The sequence below is a fragment of the Fukomys damarensis genome, unplaced genomic scaffold (genome assembly GCF_012274545.1).
Source record: "Fukomys damarensis isolate Sample0158 unplaced genomic scaffold, DMR_v1.0_HiC HiC_scaffold_24, whole genome shotgun sequence".
In the NCBI taxonomy this organism is placed as follows: Eukaryota; Metazoa; Chordata; class Mammalia; order Rodentia; family Bathyergidae; genus Fukomys; species Fukomys damarensis.
Window position 1 is genome coordinate 60,987,984 of NW_022900936.1, and position 25,508 is coordinate 61,013,491.

Here is a 25,508-nt window from a genome sequence, read left to right on the forward strand (position 1 = left end):
ATATTTAGCAAAACACTCAGAATGTGTGCAGGGTAACAAAGAACATCATTCATTGGATGCTAAAGAAATTAACTTCTTTAGACGAAGAAAAGAAAAATCACTTGCTTAATTCAACTATGTTCAGTCTCAATTACTAAAATTGATAAAGTATTAATTTTAATTATAGAAAAATTAAAGCTGATGTTTTAAGAAGCTACAATTGGTTCTCGGTTACCTTGTCAAGGAAGCCATTGGCAACACAAGATTGGTGTTTAGAACTACATCTGTGCTTCTCTGCTTCTTTTTCTGTTTGTTGTTTATGCCTTACGTTGGCGACTGGAGACTGTCTAAATAGGATGAAATTTCAGGAGCCCACTAGAGCCTAGCAGAGAAGGACTGAGCATTTGGATTGCACAGGAAATTGTCTGAGCACAGTAAGTAGCCTTGTTGGTTAAGATGATATGCATTTGGGGTGGCCTGTTGCCTGTTTGGGGCGGCTTATTCTGAGGAGTTCTGAAGGAACGTCTATTTAGGTGACTTGTTGCTACTGTTGCTATTTTCAAACTCTGGAGAAACACAATCTTTCAGATGCAAAGCTTGCAGCTGTTACTGCAAACAAAATAACAGCAGTTCATCCTTGACCTGCCTTGGGTAAATTCTTCACTAAGTTTATTCATTTATAAAATAATGTTGGACAAAATCCATTCTGGCATCCCATGGCTCTTTTATTACTCATATTTCATCACTGCTTAAAAATTGGCAGAACCTCATGAATCTAAATTCTGATTCTAGATACTCCATCAGCAGCAGCAGGAAAATGCCTCCATATTTACTCTGGAAGGTAATCAGGACAGGTGGGCATGACAGCACAGAGGAGAGGAAAGCCGGCTTTTTGTGTACGGGTCTGGGCTCAGCACCCAGCTCTGCTGCTCCAGCTCTGAGTCCTCTGCCTCATTAAGTCTCAGTTGAATCATCTGCGCAACGGGGATAATGGTCTCTACTTTGTGATTACTGAATGTTCCTTATGAGCAGTAAGCAGCTAATAGTAATAAGCACAAAAAAACTGAACAAGGGATAAATTCATATTTACAAATCAGAACAACTCTGGATTTATATCATATTTACAAGGGGCATTTCACTCAACTATCAGTACGTATTTATATTTCTCTACTGATGTGAAAATGTTCGTCTTCTATTTTGCAATTATCAGGAAGGTTATTGTAGTAAGGTTCTTCAAGAAGGATCCTACTCTCCTGTATTGCTGAAAAGAATTCACAAACCACATGACTGATTAAAAATGATGATCGCCTCACACAACAGACACAAGCTTGATTTCTCCTTTCAACTTCAGTGAGGTAACAGTCCTGCATTTGTGACATAGCAGCAGGTTGCCATGGCGATGATAGCTTTATCAGCAACTCTGCCTTGCAATGACTTCACAGCAAGGTTACCAAGAAGCAGATGGGCTGTGAAGGAGACGAACCCTCTTGTCTAAACACAAATAGCATTGATAATTAATTAGCTGAAGCAGCAGGGGAAATTATGAAAATATGTAAAAGGTAAAATGATTTTTATTTATCATAAATGTGATAGTTCTATTTCTCCTGCCAGAGGAAAATCACATCTTTCCCTGCCTTGGGGAGGATGCAGGGCACACTGAAAAAAATATGGCACCGACTGGGCTTCAACTTCCAGACATTTGATTTTGTTGTTGCTGTTGTTAAATTACCAAAGTAGCTTTCTTCTGTAACTCTTTTAAGGTCCAAAAGTGAGACTGTAAAACAAAGCAACTAAAACCACCTCAGATCACAGATGATTACATCCCTGGTTTACGAAGGCCCTGCTTGAACATGCCAAGCCTGTACTCAAATCCTCCTTTGAGGGTTTTCTCAAGGGTGGGGGCTCAGACTCCAAGGCCAATGCCTGGTTTCTTCTTCAGCCCTTTGTCTTGGCTTGCAGATGGGCTCTGCCTGCTGGGGGAGCAAACAGTCTTTGCCCTGAACAAGCACTCAGTCCATGATGTCTCTATGCTTTTCCTTATTTCCGGTGTCCATAAGAACTGGTCAGGGTCCACCCTGAGGATCTCATTTAAAAAACTTAATCACTTCTGAAAAGTCCATATCTGTAAATATATCCACATTCTGAGATACTGGAAGTTTGACCTACAACATAAGACTTTGGAGGAACTATCCTCCCTTTACTTCTTGTGTAAAATGCAAAGTGTAGCCTGGCTGTAGTGGCTCATGTCAGGAATCCCAGCACTCAGGGAGGCCATGGCAAGGGATTACAATTCCAACCCAGCCCGAATAACTGAGTGAGACTGTGTCAAAATAAGCCCAAGGGCTAAGGAGGCAGCTCAGTGCAAAGTGAATGCTCTAGGTTCAGTCCCCAGTCACACACACACACACACACACACACACACACACACACACACACGAGTTATTCAACACCAGGCACAAAGACTTTCCTAGACAAATCACCTCTTTAGCAGCTTTTGCTTCTGAAAACATCACGACAAGGAGCACACAGCAGAAGCTCACAGGGTTACTACAGTTCCAGAAATCCCTCCTCTGTGTAACTTGCACTGCCTTTGCCCCCGTTTTCATCTCACCTGTGCACTTCTACTCAGCCTTTGTTGTGTGTCCTGCTACCAGCTCCCTCTAGCTGTCCCCTTCTGGAGTGCTTCCCAGGGGTCGGATTGAATGTGGAGGTGAGTGTGACCCTCCCAGGCACTGGTGAGGGCCAACATGAAGGCTGGCTCAGGTTTCCATCAACACTCCATCACTCAGTTCCTCAGCACAGAGAACTTGGAAGCGTTTCCTGAGTGCTTGGAGACACAGAAATGGGGAATTATAGAACATAGAAGAAAATGGGTATTCTAAAACAAATATTCTGCTATGCTTGAGAAACTGCAAAAGTGTGGTTGACACATGTACATGTGGGAAATGTTTCTTCCAAATTGAAGAAATCTCTAAATTGTGGCTCTTCCAAGCACACACTTTGAGGTGGGCTTACAATTCGCGATCACTGACTCTGTGCATTAACTCTGCTGATGGCTCAACTGTGTAAGTGCTAGGGTTCAAAAACCCACCCCTTCCACTGCTGATATGTGGCTAAACACTACATCTCACAAAAGGAGAGGTCCCTGGCACCAGAGACAATGTAAAAGTGACCCCGGGGTCCTGCTGTTCTATCCACAGCCTCTGAAGCTAAGAATTAAGTGCCTCTCCTTTCCTGAGAGCTCACATTTCTAACACTGCAGAGCTGCCTTGTTCCCAAGATCTTTCTGGGTTTGCAGCAGAGATGGCTGGAGTGAGTTGTGTTGTTCTGTCTTTGTCAACCAGACTGGAGGAACTCAGTTGTATGTTGAATGCACCGAGATGTTGAAAAGTGGTGATTCACAACCAGAAAAGTAACTAAGACCATTTGTAAACATCCTGAATGTAAAGATTTTAAAAAGTTCACTTTGGCATAATTAGCCCAAAGCAATAATTCCTAAATTTGTAAAGGGTTCCTGATTACTTGATCACTCTGCCTTGAATTTTGGTCAGTTCTAGTGGGGAAGAAAGTAAATTAGCTAAGTTTGCCATTTTTCTTTCCTCCTTTTATGCTTATGGTTCTCTTCTACTCAGATATATACTGCTTGATGATCTTTTCCCTCATAGTTTCTGCCTTAGCTCAAATGTGTCATTTTTAATATATGCAAATTACTTCATATGCTTTGACACATAATAAATGTTTGTTGACTGAATTGCAAGTAAAAATATTGTCTCTCTCATCCTTGCATTAATTGTGATGCAGTTTCTGAAGTTATAAACTAAATTTCAAGTGTTATTTTGATGACAAGATTTTCACAGATACTTTCCAGTGTCCCTGAAATGTCTATTCAGTCTGTCGTAGCCCAGGGTCTCTGAATATCTATTTCTTAAAATCTTTTACACACCAGCTCATTAATCATCCACCATAAGACTGAATAGTTTAGTATGACTTAGTTAAAATATTTTTTTACTTTGAATTCAAATATGAACTCAGTATGTTAATATTCATTATCACAAACATCTGAAGTTCTACTCGGCAGCTTGATGCTTTTGAATAGTTAAATACCAGAGAATAATTTAATTATTACTTGAGTAACACAGTATATTACTATAAAAACTATTCCCAAATATAAGGTCTTTCTTGGGGAAAATAGATGTTTAATAATGAAAAGGTTAGAAATTCATAACCTAGATCAAAACTTTTAAGGTGAAATAATAACACTAATGATGATGATAAAAGTTTAAAATATGCTTGCTATGTTCCAAGCACTGAGCTAACATTAGCTAATTCTAAGTCCTCTCCTCATCCTCCTCCCCATGCCAAAAGAAGAAAAAGGAAAGAAAACATGGAGAATGGCAGAATGATTTTCCTCACAGTTTAACTGTACAGGTGAAAAAAGATGTTAGTAAGGCTGAAACCAATACTTAAGACATCTTGTATACTTAATAATTGGCCAGAAGAGTTTATATGACTTTGGTGTGTAACCCAATGATCCAAATTACTCTAATTTTCCAATTAATTGCTGTATATCTCCATCATTTTGTGCATTTTGTTATGCTTGTTATGTTTTGTTAAGGATAAATGTCTATCTCTTTCTTTCATATAAATGTTCCTTGCAGTGTGAAATTCCAAAGGAAGCACTGATTCCTTTGTAAATGCACATGACAGGATGCATCTCATCTGATGGCGGGTACCTGCCTCTACCCCGCACCCCCATCTGATACACAGCCTCTTCTAGAAGGAGCCAGGGAGAGACGGTGTATAATTACTTGTCCGGTGAGGTTTTAAATTGTGTAACTGTCTATCTACAAAGGGAACATGGCCATTCATTCTTCCCCAGGTCAGTACATGATAAGAACTTTGGGAAGTGTAAAGAACTTTGAGATGGTTTAAAATGAATGACCTAGAGAGCCAGTGATTTATGTCCACTATCTGATTTTCGCTGAGAAAATAACTAATTTCCCAAGCCTGCAAACAAAGAAAATGAAACAAACAACAAATTTTATAGATGATGCTAAAAACACTCTAGATTCAAAAAAATGATATATTCCGTCTGAGCCAATTGTCACATCTTTAACCCTTCCATCTGTTGGTACACATTAGAAAGAGAAGGATAAAAATCCAAACTGTATCGAGGCTGTTAGCTGGGTAATTTGATTTTCATGTTTTTGTGAGCTGGTAAAGCATGCTTGCCTCTCTGTGTGGAAGCATTGAGGCTGGCAATTAACCCTGTTCCCTTTAGCAGTCACATTTATCTTGGGACCTTGCTCCCGCTCCCCTTGGGCTGGGCACTATGCTAATGAATTTGCTGGGCTCCAGTAATGTGGAATCTGAAAGGTAGCAGCCAGGAAGGTGTGGGCTTTTCTCTTTAAATATATCTTGGTTCATAACAATTGGACAGATCAGAAAACAGCATTTAGAGATACTATTTAAATGACATTCAAGAAGCTTTCCTTTTTTTAAATACAGTTTTCCTATTTTTCCAGCCTTGCTGAGGTGTAATCAAGAAGTTTTCTTTATATGAGATGCAGAGAGTTATACGAAAACAGAAATGAAGAAATGTAGTCAATATGTGAACTATTACAAAGATTATTTTGATTATGAAAAACTCTATGCTTGTGGGAGGAAGTCTGAATGTCTCCTCAGAGGCCCCCCTCAGTTCTGCTGACAGGTGCCATCCCATTGATAAGAACCCCAGGTGCACGTTTAGGTGAAAATACAGTGTATTTTGAGTGGTTGCAACCAACGCAGGTGCTAACGGTCCTGGTGAATATGGATGTGCTGGTTCCTGCTGCTGAGCCTAGATCTCATACCAGATAGGAAATTGGGTGGAGGAGACCACAAGCTTGCAATCTATGCCCCCTAAGCCCACTTTCCAATTTTACATCCAACAAAGATCTTGGCACTTCTCAGTCCCATTGTCTCACATTGGGATGCTGGGATGCTGCAAAGTCTTTGAAGGGATGTGTAGTAGACAACTTGAGCTGTTCGTGTCCATGCAGAAGTGGAGCAGGACAGAGGTAGAAGTCCTTACCTACTTGATATTTCCTTGGCAGCACGAGAATCCTATTTTTTGCTCTGATTACTACCAAAGCACAAATATCGCATACTTATCTGTTTTTCTTTAAACCCTACCTGCTTGACCTTATCCTAATAATCCTGCCCACCTCCACTCTTAGGAAATCAAGTCAGGTTCCATCTCATAGCCACAGCCTTATTCTATCTATTAAGTCAATAATAACTATCAGCTCAATTTCTCTTTTGTACACTTTTTTTTTTTAGCACCAGAGATCAAACTCAGGACCTTGCACTTACAAGGCAGGGGCAGTACTGCTGATCTACATCCCCAGCCCTCACTATCTCTTTAAAATAATAATTTTATATGACAAATCAATCATAGCTAAAAATTTAGATGGCAAAAACCATTTATCTATCCTTATATTCAACAACCATCTACAATCTATGATGTATTATTTCTGGGCTTGGAGCCAATGGTTTCTCTGAGACTCCATCTGATTGGCATGGGAGAGTAAATAGCAGGAAGAATTATTCTTTGCCAGGTCTCATAACCTCTCCCGGTGCTTGAAAAGACTCATGAGTCATCTAGAAATAAATATACAAAACAGATGAAGTTCTCATTTATAATGTAGTTTTCTAAAGCAGAATTTCACCTAGCACTGTGTTAGAGGAACTAACTTCTTTTACCAAGTCACTTTACCCAGGTAAGTTATCAGGATGACTTCTTTTATAAAATCAGTTTTATTGGTACATTTAAGGTATACAATATAATGACACTCATCATTGGAAATTTGCACCTTTACATAATCCATCTGGGTTCTTATTTTTTCCCCATTCCCCTGCCTTCCTTTCAACCCCTTCACCCCACTCTATCTACACTTTATTTCCATTTTTTTCATTTTCTCATACTAATTCCATTCCCTTCTTTCTTTTCCCCTACCTTACCCCTCCCACTTTCTCTTCCCCTTTGCACCTTCAGAATGATGGGGGGTGGGGGGAGACACACACACACACACACACACACACACACACACACAAATCCCCCTGCCTACAAGTTTTCAGCCTACTCTGGGTCTCAGCAACTAGCAGCGCTCTCCATTGACCACTAGGCTTAACTGGGGTTTGTGTCCCTTCTGGAGATGTTCACAGACTGTCTTAAACAGCAGGAAAAGAACCTTTCATCCTCAGTCCAAGTACTAGCTTTGATTAGAATGGTCTTCCTGATATTTCCTGCGATGGCCAAGGGTAGGAAGCTCACTAAAAGACTTTCCCTTGATTATTTGAAACATGAATCCAGCAGTGAAATATTTCCAAATGTAGCACAGCTCTCTCTGCCTCCTTTTTGCATTTGTCATGTAGCACCATCAAACAGAATTATTGATTTTCAGAGTATGAAGGAGCCATAAAGGGCCAGATCAGTATCTTCCCTGGTGTTCTTGTATTATGGAACCCCTGTCATAATAAAGCCAGCCGGTGCCCAGCTTATGATTGGATTCCATAAATGAAAGGAAACTCAGAATTTATGCTCACATGCCACTGAGAAAACATTACAGCTACCTGACTCATTATTTGAGAATGCAACATGCCAGGGATGACACATATCAGGCTCCTTTAAGTCTGACACATTTCTACTATTAAAAAAAAAAATGTTAAGCTTCACAGTAGTGGTGCAGAGAGGGGAAAAGCCCCTTTACAAATGTCTTTTTCCTTAAAAGAAAGAATATAGAGCACTCATGAAATAGTAATTAATGCCCAGCATGAGGTGTATTGGTAAGAATAATAACAGTAAATACATCCCCTCAAATTGACTATTCTATAGAAAATATTTATTCTTGCTATTGTTATTATTATTGCATTACTGCCAATAATTGTGATAGGTTATGTGCTAAGAGACTAGGCTTTTGGTGTAACAAAGCAAGAATATATAGAAAGAGCCCTAAAGGAGACTGAGAGACCCTCTCACTGCCTACCACCGGGTCCCCATTCATTGCCTCCCCACACTAACCTTTTAATTTGCATTCCTGAACTAACCATGTAGTGCAGATTGTTGGCCCCTGCCACTCATGACAGGTAGGGGTTAATTCAGTAGGCCCAGTGGTGCTGCCCACCAGCCCAACCTCAGCCCTCAGCCTCTTCTGTGCACCACACTGTCCTGCCGTCCTCCCGCCTGTGGCCTGACACAGATCTGGAGCCAATGGTTTCTCTGAGACTCCATCTGATTGGCATGGGAGAGTAAATAGCAGGAAGAATATTCTTTGCCAGGTCTCATAACCTCTCCCGGTGCTTGAAAAGACTCATGAACTCAGGGCACATGTTAGCATGGCCTCACTGCACACACAGAATTAAGGCCCAATAGGGCCAGAATGAGTGGCTCAGTGACACAAAGATTAAATTCTCATGGGCAGAAGCTGGTGGCGGGATGGGCAGTAAGCAAATATGATGAAACACACGAGTAGAAGAGAACATAAACTTGCAAATGGAGGGCACACTGGTAGGCATCAGGGAGGGTCAGGGCATCATCACACTTGCCAGCAGTCACGTTTCTACCTTGTTACTCTTAGCACCTAGCTTATCTCTGGGTATGCTAGGTCTCTGGTTTCTTCTAAGACCTGATCTCTCTGCCTTTCCAGGTGGCAGTCATGTGCACAGAATCGAGCATGCACAATTCTTGAATCTACCTATTTCAAAATTACCAGAGGCACCCTGTACTTTCAAACTTCTCCATATTTAGGCCTGCTCTTCTTCCATCTGGCAGAATACTGTGTGAATTATCAAGGTTTATGACAAAGACCCCATCTCTTTTTGTTTTGAAAATTTGATGGGTAAAATACAATTTGATTGGTACATATTCAGTATACATAATGATCACATTCATCATAGAGAGTTTGTTCCTGTGCGTAATATATCCTGATTCTTTTTTCCCATTCTCCTCCCCTCCTTTCAGCCATTTTTCCTTTCCTTATTTACAAAAGTTTTGTTTCATTGTTTCTTCTATTCATTTTATTTCTTTTTCCTTTCCCCCACTCCCTTGTACCCCTTCCCATTTGAACATTTTCTCCCCATCGCCAGTATGTATCATACATTTTGGTCCTTATTTATACTTTTGGTCTTATGCACAAGAGAAGTAACGCTATATTTGAACATGTGTGACCCATCTGTTTTACGTAAATGCATGGCCTCAAGATGCATCCATTTACTTGGAAATGCCTCAACTTTATCCTTCTTTATCCATTGTGTAAAAATAACCACATCATGTTTATCCATTAATCTACTGATGGACATTTGGGCTGTTTCCAAGAGTTAGCTATTACAAACTGCATGGCTAAAAACATGGGTGTGCATATAGTATTGTGGTATGATACATTTGCTTCTTTTGGCAAGACACCAAGTGGGAAAATAGCTGGGTCAAATGTAATTTCTAGCTTTAGCTTTTTGAGGTATCTCCACACTGATTTCTATAGTGGCTGCACCAGTCTACATGCCCATCTACAGTGGAGAAGAGTTCCTTCTTCCCCAAAAACCTTCCAGCATTTGTTACTGGTTGATTTCTTGATATAGCCATTCTTCCTTTAGTGAGCTGAAATCTCAATGTTGTAAAACTTTCCCCTCTCGAATGACCAGGAATGCTGAAAATTTTTTTCATATACTTAGTTGTCATTTGTACTTTGTGTGAGAAGTATCTATTTATTTCAGATGCCCGTTTTTGTGTAAGGTTTTAAATTTGGGGGGGGTTCAATTTTTTTTAGTTCTTTATATATTCTAGATATCAATCCTTCTCTGAGGAACAGCTGGCAAAACTTTTTACCCACTCTGTGGTTGAAAGGCTCCTCCATCTCTTGGAAAGTTTCTACCCTATTTGGAGCACATGGAGGTTGCTCCCACCCATGGCATTGTTTTTCCACTTTGTACCTGTAGTTTGGTTAGGTGAAAAGCAGAACTTTCAGCCCTTTACACAGAACTCTCCACACTTTCACCTCTCCATAGTTCTCTCCGTAGTTCCATGTCCTGAAGCAACTCCAGACTGAATCTGTGGCCTTATCTTATTCAACCTCATGCTTTCCTCCCCTCTCTGTCTTGGTCTTTGCATTTTCCCTTGTCAGGAATTTCTTTTCTACTGTGCTTGCTAATCAAACACCCTATCCATTCAAGGCCATCACTAAAGCTAAATGCTAAAGGATATTTTTTTTCTTTGTTATACACTCCATCACTTGCATCATCTGCATAAGGGTTTAATCCTTTAGAAATATTAAAAATCCTTCAGGGGAGATAATGACCAACCCTCTCTGCTGAGACCCACAAAACATTTTATTCCTCATCCATGCCTCATGTGATGATGACCACCGCCAAGGATAATTTTAGGGGTTCATAAACATGGCAATTTGAAATGGGAAATCTTTTTTTAGCTTGGACTTTAAACGGAAAGTAACTTTCTACTACTGCAAGGAGTTTAAAATTCCCTGGCCAGTGCCAGGAAGTACAACAAATGCTGATTTGATCAGTGGGAAATAAGCCAGCCAGCAGAGAGAACACTTGGGAGCTTAAGAGATGATGTGACAATCAGTCATTTCTGTAACTAGTAAAGCTGGCACACTAGAGAAAAGCGATGTCTGAAGAAGAGAGTTAAGACTTGGATGGTGATCAGGGCATGAGCGAGCGCTTCTGATCTATATGGCCCCAAACCAAACTAATACGGATTGTCCAAATGAGATGCATAGAAAAGGAAATGTTCATGGGACAGAGGAGTCAAGAGATAATGCGCAGTTAGTAGAGTGCGACTTGCCTGAGAGTGTCTGCGGGGTTACCACATTAGAACTGGAGACCAAACATGCTCCTTTGGGAGGTGGGGGAACACTTTGGAGGAAGAGGTAAAAATAAGAAGAAATAAAGATTCTAGAATGCTACAAAAATACAACCCACCAACCAACCAACCAACCACAAGTTAGAAATAAAAACCCAACTATACAAATACTGCACAGAAAACTGACAAAATGTTCCTATTCCCAGTAGCGGAAAGGCCCTTTCTTACTGCTTCCTCCCTGGTTCAAACTACCATCTATTTTTGTTAGAATTGATGCAAGGGTCTGCAAACAAGGTTCCTCAACTCCCACCTTGCTCCCAATGAACACAGCCTCCAGACAACAAGGACACTTTCTACACATGAAAAACTCAGTCATGTCAACACCATTCCCTAAAAGCCACCTCTCTCCCTCACACATCGAGCTTCTGCATTCACTCCTTGTGGATGTTCCAGACAACAAGGACACTTTCTACACATGAAAAACTCAGTCATGTCAACACCATTCCCTAAAACCCACCTCTCTCCCACACACATCGAGCTTCTAGAGCATTCACTCCTTGTGGATACGATCAGCCTCTGCCAGGCACTACAGGCACAGAGACAAGGAAGAATTAATGCGCAGTTAGTAGAGTGCGACTTGCCTGAGAGTGTCTGCGGGGTTACCACATTAGAACTGGAGACCAAACATGCTCCTTTGGGAGGTGGGGGAACACTTTGGAGGAAGAGGTAAAAATAAGAAGAAATAAAGATTCTAGAATGCTACAAAAATACAACCCACCAACCAACCAACCAACCACAAATTAGAAATAAAAACCCAACTATACAAAGACTGCACAGAAAACTGACAAAATGTTCCTATTCCCAGTAGCAGAAAGGCCCTTTCTTACTGCTTCCTCCCTGGTTCAAACTACCATCTATTTTTGTTAGAATTGATGCAAGGGTCTGCAAACAAGGTTCCTCAACTCCCACCTTGCTCCCAATGAACACAGCCTCCAGACAACAAGGACACTTTCTACACATGAAAAACTCAGTCATGTCAACACCATTCCCTAAAAGCCACCTCTCTCCCTCACACATCGAGCTTCTGCATTCACTCCTTGTGGATGCGATCAGCCTCTGCCAGGCACTACAGGCACAGAGACAAGGAAGAATGAGATAGATCTGGGCAAGGGAGGGGCTTTTATTGCAAGTAGGGGTTGAGTTCAAATTCTTTGACCTGGCTTGCACAATCTAGAACTTGCTTATCTCTCTAACCTCCTGCACCTTTCCGTCGGCTGCCTGAATCCTTGCCTTTCCTGAAACACGCTGTATATGGCTTCATTTCCCTCCCAGCGACCGCTGAGCTCTCTGTCACCTCCCATCTTTTTTTGTATGGTGCTTTCTGTGCTGAAAGACATTTCTAGTCCCCCTCTTCCTGCATTTCCCTAGCTTTACTACTACTCCAGGCACTACAGGCACAGAGACAAGGAAGAATGAGATAGATCTGGGCAAGGGAGGGGCTTTTACTGCAAGTAGGGGTTGAGTTCAAATTCTTTGACCTGGCTTGCACAATCTAGAATTTGCTTATCTCTCTAACCTCCTGCACCTTTCCGTCGGCTGCCTGAATCCTTGCCTTTGCTGAAACAGGTTGTATATGGCTTCATTTCCCTCCCAGCGACCGCTGAGCTCTCTGTCACCTCCCTTCTTTTTTTGTATGGTGCTTTCTGTGCTGAAAGACATTTCTAGTCCCCCTCTCCCTGCATTTCCCTAGCTTTACTACTATTCAGCACACCTTTTATTACTATTTTCACTTTGTATGCCACTAGACTGAGATCCCTGTAGGACGGTCGTTAGTCGTTGGTAAAGAACTCAATGTTCAGCGCAGTAGCTGATTTACATATATGCTCAATTATTGGGTGATTGAACAAATCAAAACTTGGCTTTTTGTTGCTGGTTTCTTTTAAACCAAGAAGAGAAGTTTTCAATTGTGCCTGTTGGCAGAGATTGTTTTGTTCCTAACCATTTCCGGCTTGAGCTCAATACAAATTTATTCAGTGAATAAATGAAAAGATAATGCGACCCCCAAAATAAACCCGCATTAAAACTATGTCCAAGTGTGATCAGAACTGAGATGGGATATTGAGCATCTTTTTGTCCAAATAAAAGCCTAGAACTTTTTTGTTTTGCAAGAAATTACTTATCTTAAGAAATGTTAATCGTTGTCTAACTTTATATATTTAAACATTTCCTTCCTCGTATGATACAATAAAAGCATTAGAGTTTAAATTGTGATGCTCTTCTCACTTTTACTTCTGAATTACAAAATGCCACATCTATCCAGCTCTGCCAGAAGCAGGCAACATTAATATTAATGTTTCAAAAACCTGCAGTATGACAGCAAGATGATTTAAAGAAGAGAATAATCAGAGTCTGCATCTTAGTAAATAAATCCAAGGTCTAATTTGTTCAGTCTTTCACCCACATTTTTTTAGGGAAAATTAATATTCTTTTTAAAAAGAGAATCAATACAAGCTCTGACCTGCTGACTTAGTAGGATTAAAATGGAAGTATTTCTCTCCTCTACACCAGCTAATCTCCTCTTTTCTAGCCTCTCTGTATTCCATTCCAATGGACAGAGATAAATGCAAGGATATCCTCCAAATATCACTCTTGACACATTTAATAAGGCTTGTGGCTGTTCTGTTTGAGTGTCTCCTGGCTATTCCAGATAGTGAAACCATAACCAGGCCTGTCTTTATTTTCAAGAAGTTTATAAACCAGATGGGAGAGGAGGTGTCCAAAGAATAATAACAACAAGTGCATTCTCAGCGACTGTGGCAAAAACCATTTCCCATATATAATTTCTACTCTTGTGAGCCTTTCATGATCTTTTCCCTCCCCCAAAGGTAGAGGTACTCCACATTTTTTGTTAAGTCATTTAACCTGCACAATAATTCTGAGAAGTTTATCACATATCACCATTTTACAGGGGTACAATAAAGTTAAATGACTAATTAAAGGTCCTAGGTCCAAGAAATGGTACACCTCACATTTAGAACTCAGTTTTGCCTGACTGGAAATTTTAATTCTTCTATTGGTATAACTCTGTTATTACTCACTTTTACTAATACATTTATTCTGTTGGCAGCAGTGGGATCTGCTTGACATCTCTGGAGAAAGTGTTTCTATGGCTTTTATGTCTTAACTTGCTCATCTATCATCAAAGAAAGCATAGAAGGTGTCAGCATGGCATGAAGGTTCAAAGTTTGGAATATAATAAACAGGCTCTGATCCAAAATCCCTTTCTAGCTGTATGACTTTCAATAACTTACCTTCCCTATATGTTTCCTTATTATAAAATTAGAAAATAATAATTGGGTCTGAAAATGTCATTAACTACTTTTTGTAACTAATACTAGTTATTGTGCTTGCTTCTGTGATTTAAGAACGACCATTTCTATAGATTATAGATAGTTCTTGGATTGAAAAATAGCTCAAAGATATAAATATTATATGACAAATTGCCTTACCCATTCGAAGATACAGTAATAATAAGTATATCCACAGAAATATACATGCGTTTTGGAACAATCTTCCAGTTTTACTCATAGGAAAACTGAAGGCCCCCCAAAAGTGAAATCACTTGTTTGACTTCACACATGTAGTTGAGTCACCTTTTCAGAAGGTTATGTTGCTGTCTATGCCACCTAAGTAGTTTCTGACAGTGTTGATTTCCATAAATATCCTTCCATAAGCTAATTGCAAAAAGCAGACTTCAAACAGTCCCCACCCAGTGAGTCGGGCCTTCTTCCATTGGCAAATATCCCAATACCTTGTAAAACAAACTGAGCTTTCTTAAGTGAATCTCAGGATTTACTCTGGTTTTGAAGTATTACAAATATTATAATCTGAAGTGCAAGATATTTTTCATATGAGATAAATATTTTCACCACGATTGAAAAATGTAGTTCAACTCAGTTCAATAAATATTTGAGTGCCTAATTTGGTTCTGGGATCATAGTGTGATACAGATGAACTCTGCTTTCTTAGGCCACCAGAACTTTATTTTGAAAGTTCACCTTACCTTGGCAATTCTCTTTTCTTCAGAAACTAAAGTTAAGGAAACCAAAGAAATATTACTGCTTGATATCAATATGTTATTTGATCTAATTCAAGGAAGAAATGAAGAATGAGGTAAGACTTCAGTGATTTAAACTTTGCATGTTTGCAGAAGCTCCTTTTGGCATCCTCATTTATTTTATAAATTTAAGCCTTTGCTTCCCTTGTCATTTTCTTTCAAATAAAATCCTTGCACTGAATATTAACCAAGATTGCTGAACAGTACGTTAGCTCTACAAGCTATCAGAAACAGCAATACAATCAAGCTCTCCAAAGCATTTTGTTTATTTACATCTCAGAATGTTTTATACAATGAGATATTGTGACATTTGCAGAAAAATTTGGGTCCCATGCTAAGTTTTGATAGTCTTTGAGTGGACATCATAATAATATAATCACTACCACAAGTTTTTTTTAGTTCTTTTGTATCTCATGCTAAAGACTTATTTAAATTACCATTTGCAATCTTACAACATAAGTAGAAATTATTTTCCTCATCTTACAGATGAGGCAAAGCCTATATAAACATGCCCAAAGTTAAGTAGCTAAGCATGGTAAAGCTGGAAATTGAACCCAGGTTGGCTTGATCATGTTTAATGCATCTTCAGAGTCCCTGGGAGCTTTTTTGCACAAAGTAGGTATTAAAAAAAAAATCATTGTTGAACTGCTAAATGCTAAGAGTAGCAACAAAAGCAACAGAAATGCTGAAATGTGAAATAAAGTACTAGAAAAGGTTAGTAACTACACTTTGAAAGAGCTGTTAAAACAGAATCCCTTGTGACTAGGTCTAGATAGGTTTCTGAAAGACCCTGAAGCAGCTTTGCAGAAACTGCACCAAACATGCAGCAACAAGTTCGGAAGGGATGCTGTACACAATTTTACTGCTACAGAAAAGAAAATCAAATTTTTAGTCCTCATGCACCTAATAAAGCAATCCAAGATTTTTTTCTCTACTACAATTGGGGGGGGGATAATAACAGTGTCACAGATGGCCCCCGTGCGCAACTTCCAGATTTTGACCAAAATGCTGTGCCATTGTTTAGTAGGGAGCTTTGAGTGTCAAATGCTACAGAATCCATGCACAATTTGGGCTTTTAGAAGACATTTGGCTCTGCAATTTTAATGCCCCATCATCATACACACATACCATGTTGACACAAACATTTTCAGAGCTGTATAAAGGAATTCACTGCTATTTCTGTACCACTGCTCTTCAGAGTGTGCTCCCAGACAAGTAACACAGACATCAATAGGAAATGCAGATGCTCAAGTCCTATGCCAAGTCTAGTTTATCAGAATCTGCATTTCAACACAAGCACCCAGCAATTTACATGGATGGCTGAGGTTAATACTGGTCTGTATGGGGGAATCTCACAGAGTTTTGCCTGCAGGTGCTAAAGTGGATCGTCTTGACCAGTGGTAGGAAAACATGCAGTCATCTCAGCCAGTAATTCATATTGCTAATGTTAAGCAGTCCAGTTGACGATCTGACCATTAGACCAAGCCAGAACCCTACAAGCTTCTTTTATGTACTGTGATAAAATGAGGGGTGCGCAAACCAAATACTCAGGGATGGTGGATTCCTTTGTGATGTTCGAGTCCTCCAGTCTGCACAATTAAAACACATTTATTGCATGCTTTAAGACACTCATCTTCTCTGAAGGCAATTCTGATTTACGCCTTCATTCTAAAGACTTTTTGTATATATATCTAAGCATTAATTTACTCAAGCTGTGTATGTTTACACAGTTTCAATTGTTTTATATTTGCCTCCATTTGATTAGACTCTGAGTGAGATATTGTAATCTATCCTTATTAAATCCTTGAAAGGAAAAGAAGAAACAGAGAAACTAATTATTGAAAGTGAGATCCTATGGATTTATAGGGATCAACCCAGAGCTCTGCACATGCTAGGCAAGTACTCTACTACTGACCACATCCCCAGCTCTATGAAAATGAAGTTAGAATCAGAGGTATCTTGGTCTTCAATTCTTATCTTGGTTTTTTTAATTTTTCCCCCCAAAGACAACTGTTCTGACTTTTACATGACAATTCCTAACCTTTGTTCCCGATTAAAAATCAAGCAATGTGATTTGCCAGTCATACTTGAAAATGGCAGAGAAGCAATTCTCTGCTCCACCGAGGACAGGAGCTGGGCCTGCCGGTTGGCAATCACTCTCCACATTAGTCCTCTGTCCAGTTGGTGACCAGCAGCACAGCTGTGCAAAGCTCAGGCCAGAGGGAGATCTAAGCATTGTGTGTTTGTCTCCTGTGAGTTTTGCTTTATTTATGTCTCTACTTTATGGCCATCCCTTTGAATGCCAAACAGAAGGGTAAGAACCACAGAATTTCTTCTCATTTTTAGGTCACAACTGAAATTGCAATGCAATGTAAAATTTGCCTGAGGCTCAGCAGATGGTTCCTAAACAACAAAGGGACAATTTGTCTGCTGTACATTGATGTGGTTGGTTATAAGGAAGATTAAAGTTGCAAGGGAACTGATGTTATGACCAAATCTGCTTTCCTTACCCCCATCTGTCTTTCCTCCACCTTTATTTTTACAATTTAGATCCTTGGCTGCTACAATACAAACCTTGATATGTTCATCCCGGGTCAACCATACACGTTGTTGATGACAGGTAAGTGGGTGAATGTAGAATGGAAACATAGTGACTAGATTGCCAGACAAAGTGGGTTCAAATCTTATGTGGATTTGTCTCTTCCTTGAAAAATAAGTTCCCTTTCAACTTTGGAGTGAAAGAGTAAGTGAACTGTATAGTGGATTTATTTACTGGGATGCTTTCCCTTATAATTCTCCTCTTTAAATTATCTTTCAGCTGGACTCCCAACCTTTCTGGACATCAATATTAATGTTTGCAGCTCCTGGCAGTGGCTGGTAGAGGTTGCATTTCATAATTCAGACATAAAAATTAAAAGCAGAGGCACACAGTAGCAGAACCATCCATCCAGTTTTTGATGAAAGCCCTTCAAGGGGCTGGGGATTTAGCTCAGTGGTTCTGCCATCTACTTCACAAGCACAAGGTTCTGAGTTCGATCCCCGATACCACTCCCCCAAACCCCTCCCCCCAAATGAAAGCCCTTCGGGAGGTGAGCCTTTCCCAGCTCTCTTCTAGCAAAGAAATGCAGTCACATGAGCAGGTAAATATCAGTGCTTACTTGAAAAAGAAGGCTATAAAAGGTATAGGATGACTCAAAAAACATTTCACTTCAGAGTTGGCTTCAAAGAATAAAACTTTGTGGATCATCAGTCATATCTTCCATGGGTAGGTACAAAAACAGAAAGGCTCTCTGGTAAATCCTACTGGAAATCAAGTTTGACCCCCAGATGTGAGAGACTAGAGGACCACTCAGGTCTGCAAGAAATTCAGTGTTTCAGTGCTTTCCCATAAAGAAGAGTCCTACAGTTCCATTCTGTAATCACTAGGGCATGTGATTACTTCCACTGTTGACAGAATATATCCCCGATGTCTTATGGTTTGGGAACTGTAGATCCTAATATGAGAAAAAGAAAAACAATGAAGCAAATTCTTTGTAGATAGGGAGGGGTGGAGAGGTGGAAAGGAGGTCAGGGGAATGGGGAAAAAAGAACCAAGATGGACTATGTGAAGGTGCAAATTCCCAATGATGAATGTCATCATATTGTATACCTTAAATGTACCAATAAAATTAATTTTAAAAAATTAGCTCATCATGATTCTCTTCACTACTGAGTCCTTCCTTCAAAAACAAGATGCAAACACTTGGAAAGTATAAAAAATTCTCATCAAAATAAATTAAAATAGCAGCTTATTAAAATAGACACTTCATCATATACTCAGCACTGCAAATCCACCAAATAAAAGGAAGAAAACCACACTTTTTATGATCATGTTGAATGAGAACTATCTCCTTCCCTTAGTGACCTGATATTTTAGGGTTGGAAGATATAAACCTAAAAGAATGCAAAAAAAAATTAATGACAATCCCTAGTTATTCTCCCATCCACTCCCTTATCTTGAAGTATTTATTTATTTATATTTATTTATTTCAACATACATGTCGTAGGTATGTTTACATTCCTTTTGTGGATTTGGGCCATGTACATTGCATTGGATTTTTTCAGCCCCTTTCTTTCCCCTCCTTGTCCCTCCTTCCGTCTCTTGATCCCCTTCTCATTTAACACATAGGATTCTTTTTATTTCCTTGGGTTTGGGGGTTTGTTTTGCTTTGTTTTACTACATTGGCTGTTCCAGTAAAGGAGAGAAAGCAGCTTCTTGTCTTTTCTAGCCAAAGTCTTTTGTCTTGGATACTTTCTTTCATGATTTAAAATAGTTCACTTCTAAACCACAGCTGCTTTCTAAAGAAATGCCCAGTCACTGTCTACATCCCAATATTTGTTAGAGAATTGGGTATGTGCAGAATGTCACAGTTACTTACAAACCTCCTTGTTAAAGGAGGCCTCTTTCTCTAAAAAGGCTATGCAATGACAAGTGTCTCCATAGTGCTTTTTCTTCATTATTCCTAAAATAGGTAAGTGCTTCTTGCTTGCTATTCATTCTATTCTTGTAATTTCTGTCCTAATCATTGCTAAAGTGATTTTTCTGAAGAACCAAAACTTGCAGGGCTTTTTAAAAGTTTATTTTTCCTTGTCTTCTGATTTCTTTTTTGATAAACATGTTGTAAATGTAGTTTTATCCCCTACAACCCCCAGATCTTAAGCAATTTGTTTGTTAGGCACTTTTTGGGACAGCATACAGACTGATTTTCAAAACTTGAATAACATCAAGTATTGAAAATTCAAATGAAAATGAGAACAGCTGTCCATTAGCCAGTCATAGGTTTGTATGCAGACTTTGGTCCCAGTTTAGCTGCTTTATATTTAGCACGGCAGGTTTCTTAAAAGAATATTTTCCAACCCATCCTTCCAGCCTCTCATGAATCAAAAGCCAGCGACTTAGGAGGCTTACAATCACTACAGACAATGTTTGCACTAAACAAAGTAAGTCAGAAAGGCCAATTCAGTGAAGCACTGCAAATACTCTGTAGCTCAGAAGGGCAAGGAGATGTCCCTGGCTGGGAGAAGGTCTGTGAAATAACATGGACAAAAGAATTTGCAGAGCTTAGGAAGAGAAAATGAAGAATGGATGGGGAAAGGCAGGTTTGAATTCACACTTGGGTTTTATGTGAGGACAGCTCAATACACCTGCAGAGAGGAAGCTACTTCATTGTTTCTGTAAAGAACAATAAAATTATTCCTGACTTTGAACACTCTGTGAGATGCTCTTACAATGTCTTGGGTGCTGGCCTCCTTCCACCACCTACTCTGCCCTTTCAGATGGAGTTTCTCAGTCCTTGCGCATAACAGATTGCTCACCACCCACGTGTTCTTCTGAGTGTGAAAGCACAGAAAATATATTTTGGTGCCTCTGGAAGAGGAAGAGAAGGCAAAAAATAACAAGGCTGTACTTACTTACTGAGATGAGTTTGGACTGCTTCTCTTTACTTGGTGGCTTTCTGAGTGTGATATCTTAATGTAGAAGGTATCATTCCCATCACTGATTAGGTCAGGAAACTCTGTCCTGATTTCAGGCAACTGAGAATCACTATGGAACCTAAAAGGCAGTGTCTAGTTTTGCTTGGTCCAGCTGGCGCATCGTATTTCCACAATAACGTAAGTCAGTGGGATGCAATGATCTCCTGAGTTCATTTGTTTATATAATGTTCTTGCACCCTTCCATGCAAGGCATCAAAGAGTACCACAAGCAGCTGCCACACTGGGGATCTTTTCTGTGTGGCTGCTGTTTCTCTTCAGCGTGCAGTTCCCCAGCCTCCCAAAGGTGCACTCCACTGCAGCTGCAGCCCTTCTGGCCAGGGGTGAAAGCGTTCACTGGATTTCAGAGGAATGTGGGGCAGTTTCATCATCATGGAAACAACTGAAAAAACGATGAAACAACTGAAGAAATGGAGACTGAAGTAATGGTGCCATAGATTAAATAGAAGTGGACTTCAGTGATACAGATGGGTTTTTCAAACTAATGGGCACCATGTTCTTTATCAAAGAGTCTGATTTCCTGGTCCACAGAGAAGTGTATAAGAAGTTACATTAAAATCCAGTCAGTGGGAACAGTTTGGGGTTGTAGAAAATGAATGTGTCATATAGAAAAATGAGAAGTGATTGTCTTACTGAGGTCAGGTCTTTCCCCACGGTGGGGATAAGGTAGAATAATTTTTTCCTGTGATAAAGTATTAGATGTGCTTTCACTGTAGTTTGGCATAATTGTCTAACAAAATAAAACACTGTGAATTCTTCAAAAATTATGTGCTGACACTGGTTGGGGGAGCTCCGGGACATAGAGATCTAGAACAGGGGAAAGTTGATCTAAAAATTAAGCCTCAACATTTATGAACTTGGTGATTTTGGACAAGTTCCTTGACCTCTGTTAATATCAGTTTTCCATTCTGTAAGTGAAAATAATAATTGTAAGTCCTGTCAAGGTTGCTGTGAGGATTGCCTTGCATAATAACTAATAATCTATTTTATAGTTGTCTGACATTTAATAATTATTCAATAAATAGTCCATGAAATTAGCTAGAGAATGTGTTATATTTTTGAGCATTTATCTGAAGTCTCTAAAAGCCATAGCTAAAAATCTGCTTTAAACCTTATTATTTTACTTCACTATTGAAAACAAATAATGAAGGGGCAGAAAATATATCAATTATAATTTTCTTTTAAAGACATTTATTACATTTTAACTTTATTCTTGCTGCTTTTCAATGGAGAACAGCGAACCTAACCTCAGCTACTATCCCACAAATCTGTATTGAGAATATCCAAAGCAAAAGAATCTATCTTCTTTGTGTTCGCCCTGCTAAGTTTCAGATACATTACATTCAAAATAACATCCACAGCGCCCCCCAAAAAAGTCTCCATGTGCATTAGACTAACCCTATCTAGGCACAGTCACCTCACTTTAATACCTGGGCTCTCCAGGTAATTTATATATAATGAGTCAAAGTCATGTTACAGCAAATCCTGAACAACTTTTTTCTACTGCTCACTATAGTTTGGAGAATTCTTCAGAAAAGTAGAAATATTAATATATTAGTTTTTATAACAGACTTTCAAGAGCACTAGGATTTTGTGTCAGCTACTTTTTTTCATTGCTGACACAAAATGCCTGACACCCAAAGTTACAAAGTATATAATGAGTCAAAGTCATGTTACAGCAAATCCTGAACAACTTTTTTCTACTGCTCACTATAGTTTGGAGAATTCTTCAGAAAAGTAGAAATATTAATATATTAGTTTTTATAACAGACTTTCAAGAGCACTAGGATTTTGTGTCAGCTACTTTTTTTCATTGCTGACACAAAATGCCTGACACCCAAAGTTACAAAGGAAAGGGTTTATTTACCGCACCGTTCGTTGAGGTTTCAGTCCATAATCGGCTGGCTCCAAGGCAGAGTGGAACAGAGGAGAAACAGGTCATGATGCCCGTCATAGCACAAGCCACAAGGGAACATTAACAGCTTCTTTCCCCCCCTTTTATCTTATCCAGACTACTGGGATTAGGGCAGTGCCAAACCAAACAGTGGACTGGGTGAGTAATCACACACCCTTAATCTCAGCAACACACACTCTAGATTCAGCCACTTCTGAAATAGCCACCTTTGACCACTGAGGCTTTAGGGAGGCATGTAGATCCAAACCGTCACAAATTTCAATAGTGATGATGAGCAGGAAGTGGAGTGGGGAGCTCTCTGGGCCCCTTATTCCTACTTCATCCAAAGCATCGCTTCTTCTTTTATGTTTTACATGCTAGGCTCTAATTGAACTTCCTCTCTAAAAATGGGATTCTGCTTGCTTAAAAAATCATATTCATTATAAACAGTTCGAAAAACGGCATGAAAGGAGTTCAATGCCCTGACTTTTTTCTTTGACTTACTTAGGCCTTACCCATCACACAAAACTTACAGTGGCCCAAGTTTCCAACCCTGTGTCAAAACTGCTCTAAAGCAAGTGTTGAAGCCTACTCATATGGTAACATCCATGCTATCTCTCTCCTCTGTCCCAGGATCCTCTCTCCTTTTCTGGTCTGTGCAGAGACATGAAGTGGTCACATTACAGAGGCAAGCACTGCTGTAAAGTGAATCTGCTCACCACATTCCTTTGTGCACAAGCGCCCTCCTGTGTGTCTATCTGACTGTGGGAGACAAGGTGAAAGATGGATACCAAATTTACGCATATCTTTTAAAGTTTGGTTTATTTATTTATTTTTAAAATATAATTAGCTGTTTATAATGACTTTCTTTTCTTTTCTTTTCTTTTCTTTTTTCTTTTGGTTTTTTGAGACAGGGTCTCACTATATAGTTGACACTGACCTGGAACTCACTATGTACCCCAGGCTGGTCTTGAACTCACAGTGATCCTCCTGCCTCAGCCTTCTGAGTGCTGGGATTACAGGCATGTACCACCACACCCAGCTATAGTGACTTTCTTAAAACACCAGTTTTCCCAGATTTTGTAAAGATACAAATACAAAATTTCCACATCACCTGTATGTTTCACTCACTCCTTTATTTAGCCATTAAATAAACTTTATTGAATTCCCCTTCATGCTCCAGAGTCCATGTGGGATGATGAGATGAATAGACTTGTGATTGCCCAAACAAGTCTGGGTTGGTATCCAGTTACACAAAAGCAACATGGGGGAACACAGCAGTGTGTCTTTTGGGGTAGACTGGCCAGCATGTGATCCCATTTCAGCCGCCATAAAGGAGTGAGCCTTAGTAAATGCCTTCTGCTACCTGAGTTTATTTCCTCATTTCTGAAATACGACTTCACATGCGTTCCTTGTGCAGTTCTGACAATTCCATGTAAAAATACAAGTACATGTTTGGTAACTAGCTAAAAATAATTATACAATAACTGACAAGGACCATTTTCTCATTGGAGGACAGCTTGGACCTCCGAATGTAACAACGTCTCTGCCCCAGGTCCCTGAAGCAGTACCCAGGTGGCAGTGCATTTGTGCCAACGCATTTTGGAAAAAGCCTCCAAAGCTATCTCTGTTGCTCCCAACTTCTTGGTAAAAATTGTGCTGTCTCCAAGCATTTGCTAAATTAATAAAACTCTAACTTGTGTTAAAAACCTATTTTGGCCTTTATTATGGAAGCAAGTGCCATGAGAACCCAGGTGTAAAATAGAGAGGCTTCCAAAATGCTTAACAAACATGCTTTCTAAAAGTGATCATATGAAAGATTAATCTAAATTGATAGTTTTCCCAGTACAGGAGCAATTCCCCGGGAGTAACTTAGGAGATTTAGGCCATCATCAGTGGGATAACAGCTAGTGCACTGAAGCAATAATGACTAAATGGTACCCTGAGTTGTTAATGCAATTTCTAAAAGAGCTCAGCTCATTATGAGGAGATGGCTGTCAAACAAGGGGAATTTGGCTTTGTAATGCTGTGTACACATTACATAATTTTTATGCTTGGATCTTAAAAAGTTGTGAATACATTTGGCCCATTATTTGTTCTTTTCTGCTGTATTGGTTTTCCATTGCTGCTATAACAAATTGCAGCAATGGCTTATAGTAATGCACATTGATCATTTTCGAGTTGTGTAAGTCAGAAGCCAAGAAGTATATGTCTCAGTGGGGTCAGAGTTTTGATGAAGCTGCATTTCTCTCTGGAAAATCTAGGGGAGAATCTATGCCCTGGATTTTTCTGATTTCTAGATGTTGTCCTCTTTCCTTGGCTCCTGGGCTAGTGCTGCAGCTTCAACACAAGAAATATCTTATATCTTTGATCCTTCTCCCTTCATTACATTTTCCTCTATTACAGCCAGGAAAGGTTTTCTATATAGAGACCCATGTAATTAGGTTGGGTGCCCTTCTGCACCCTGGATAATTCAGGATAATCTCTTTGTCTCAATGTTTTCAAACATAATCATATTGGCAGAGTCCCTTTTGTTGCCATCTAAGGTAACATATTTAGAGATTCAGAGGTTTAGAACATGGCCATCATTCAAGGGTCATTATTCTTCTTACCACAGTTGCTACGGAAAGGATTGGGTTATTGCAGATGACATTAAAAGAAATGTGGCCTCAGGCCTTTGTTTCTTTGTGTATAGCCCGTAAGAAAGATGTGAATTTTCAGAAAGCCCTCCTGATCTATATATCCTGTAAAACTTTCCCTCCAGGCTGTGGGGAGAAATGAACCCCACTTCACTGTTGGTGGGACTACAGACTGGTGCAACCACTGTGGAAATCAATAGGAGATACCTCAAAGGACTAGGATTAGAGTTTGCATTTGACCCAGCTATCCCTCTGCTGTGTATCTTTCCAAAAGAATTAAAAGAATCATACCACAGTGATATATGTGCACCCATATTTATAGTGGCACCGTTTGTAATAGCTACAACTTGGAAACAACCCAAATACCCATCAATTGGAGACTGGATAAAGAAGATGTGTGTTTTCTATAAGATAGAGTACAACTCAGCCATAAAGAATGAGAAACTAGAAACACTTATAGCTAAATGGATGCACATTGAGGGTCTATTCTTA

At 39.6% G+C, this 25,508-nt stretch overlaps 1 protein-coding gene and 1 long non-coding RNA gene across 2 annotated transcripts in view; one reads left to right on the forward strand and one right to left on the reverse strand.

The window, feature by feature from the left end:
- The window catches only part of Lsamp (limbic system associated membrane protein), a 1,351,571-nt gene that overhangs the window by 1,054,876 nt on the left and 271,187 nt on the right, over nt 1-25,508 (reverse strand). The gene's annotated exons all lie outside the window — the stretch shown is intronic.
- On the forward strand, nt 1,416-18,013 carry LOC104866206. The gene is made up of 5 exons (XR_781378.1): nt 1,416-1,538; nt 4,638-4,858; nt 14,921-15,007; nt 17,502-17,571; nt 17,770-18,013. It is a non-coding gene; the product is annotated as an uncharacterized LOC104866206 (long non-coding RNA).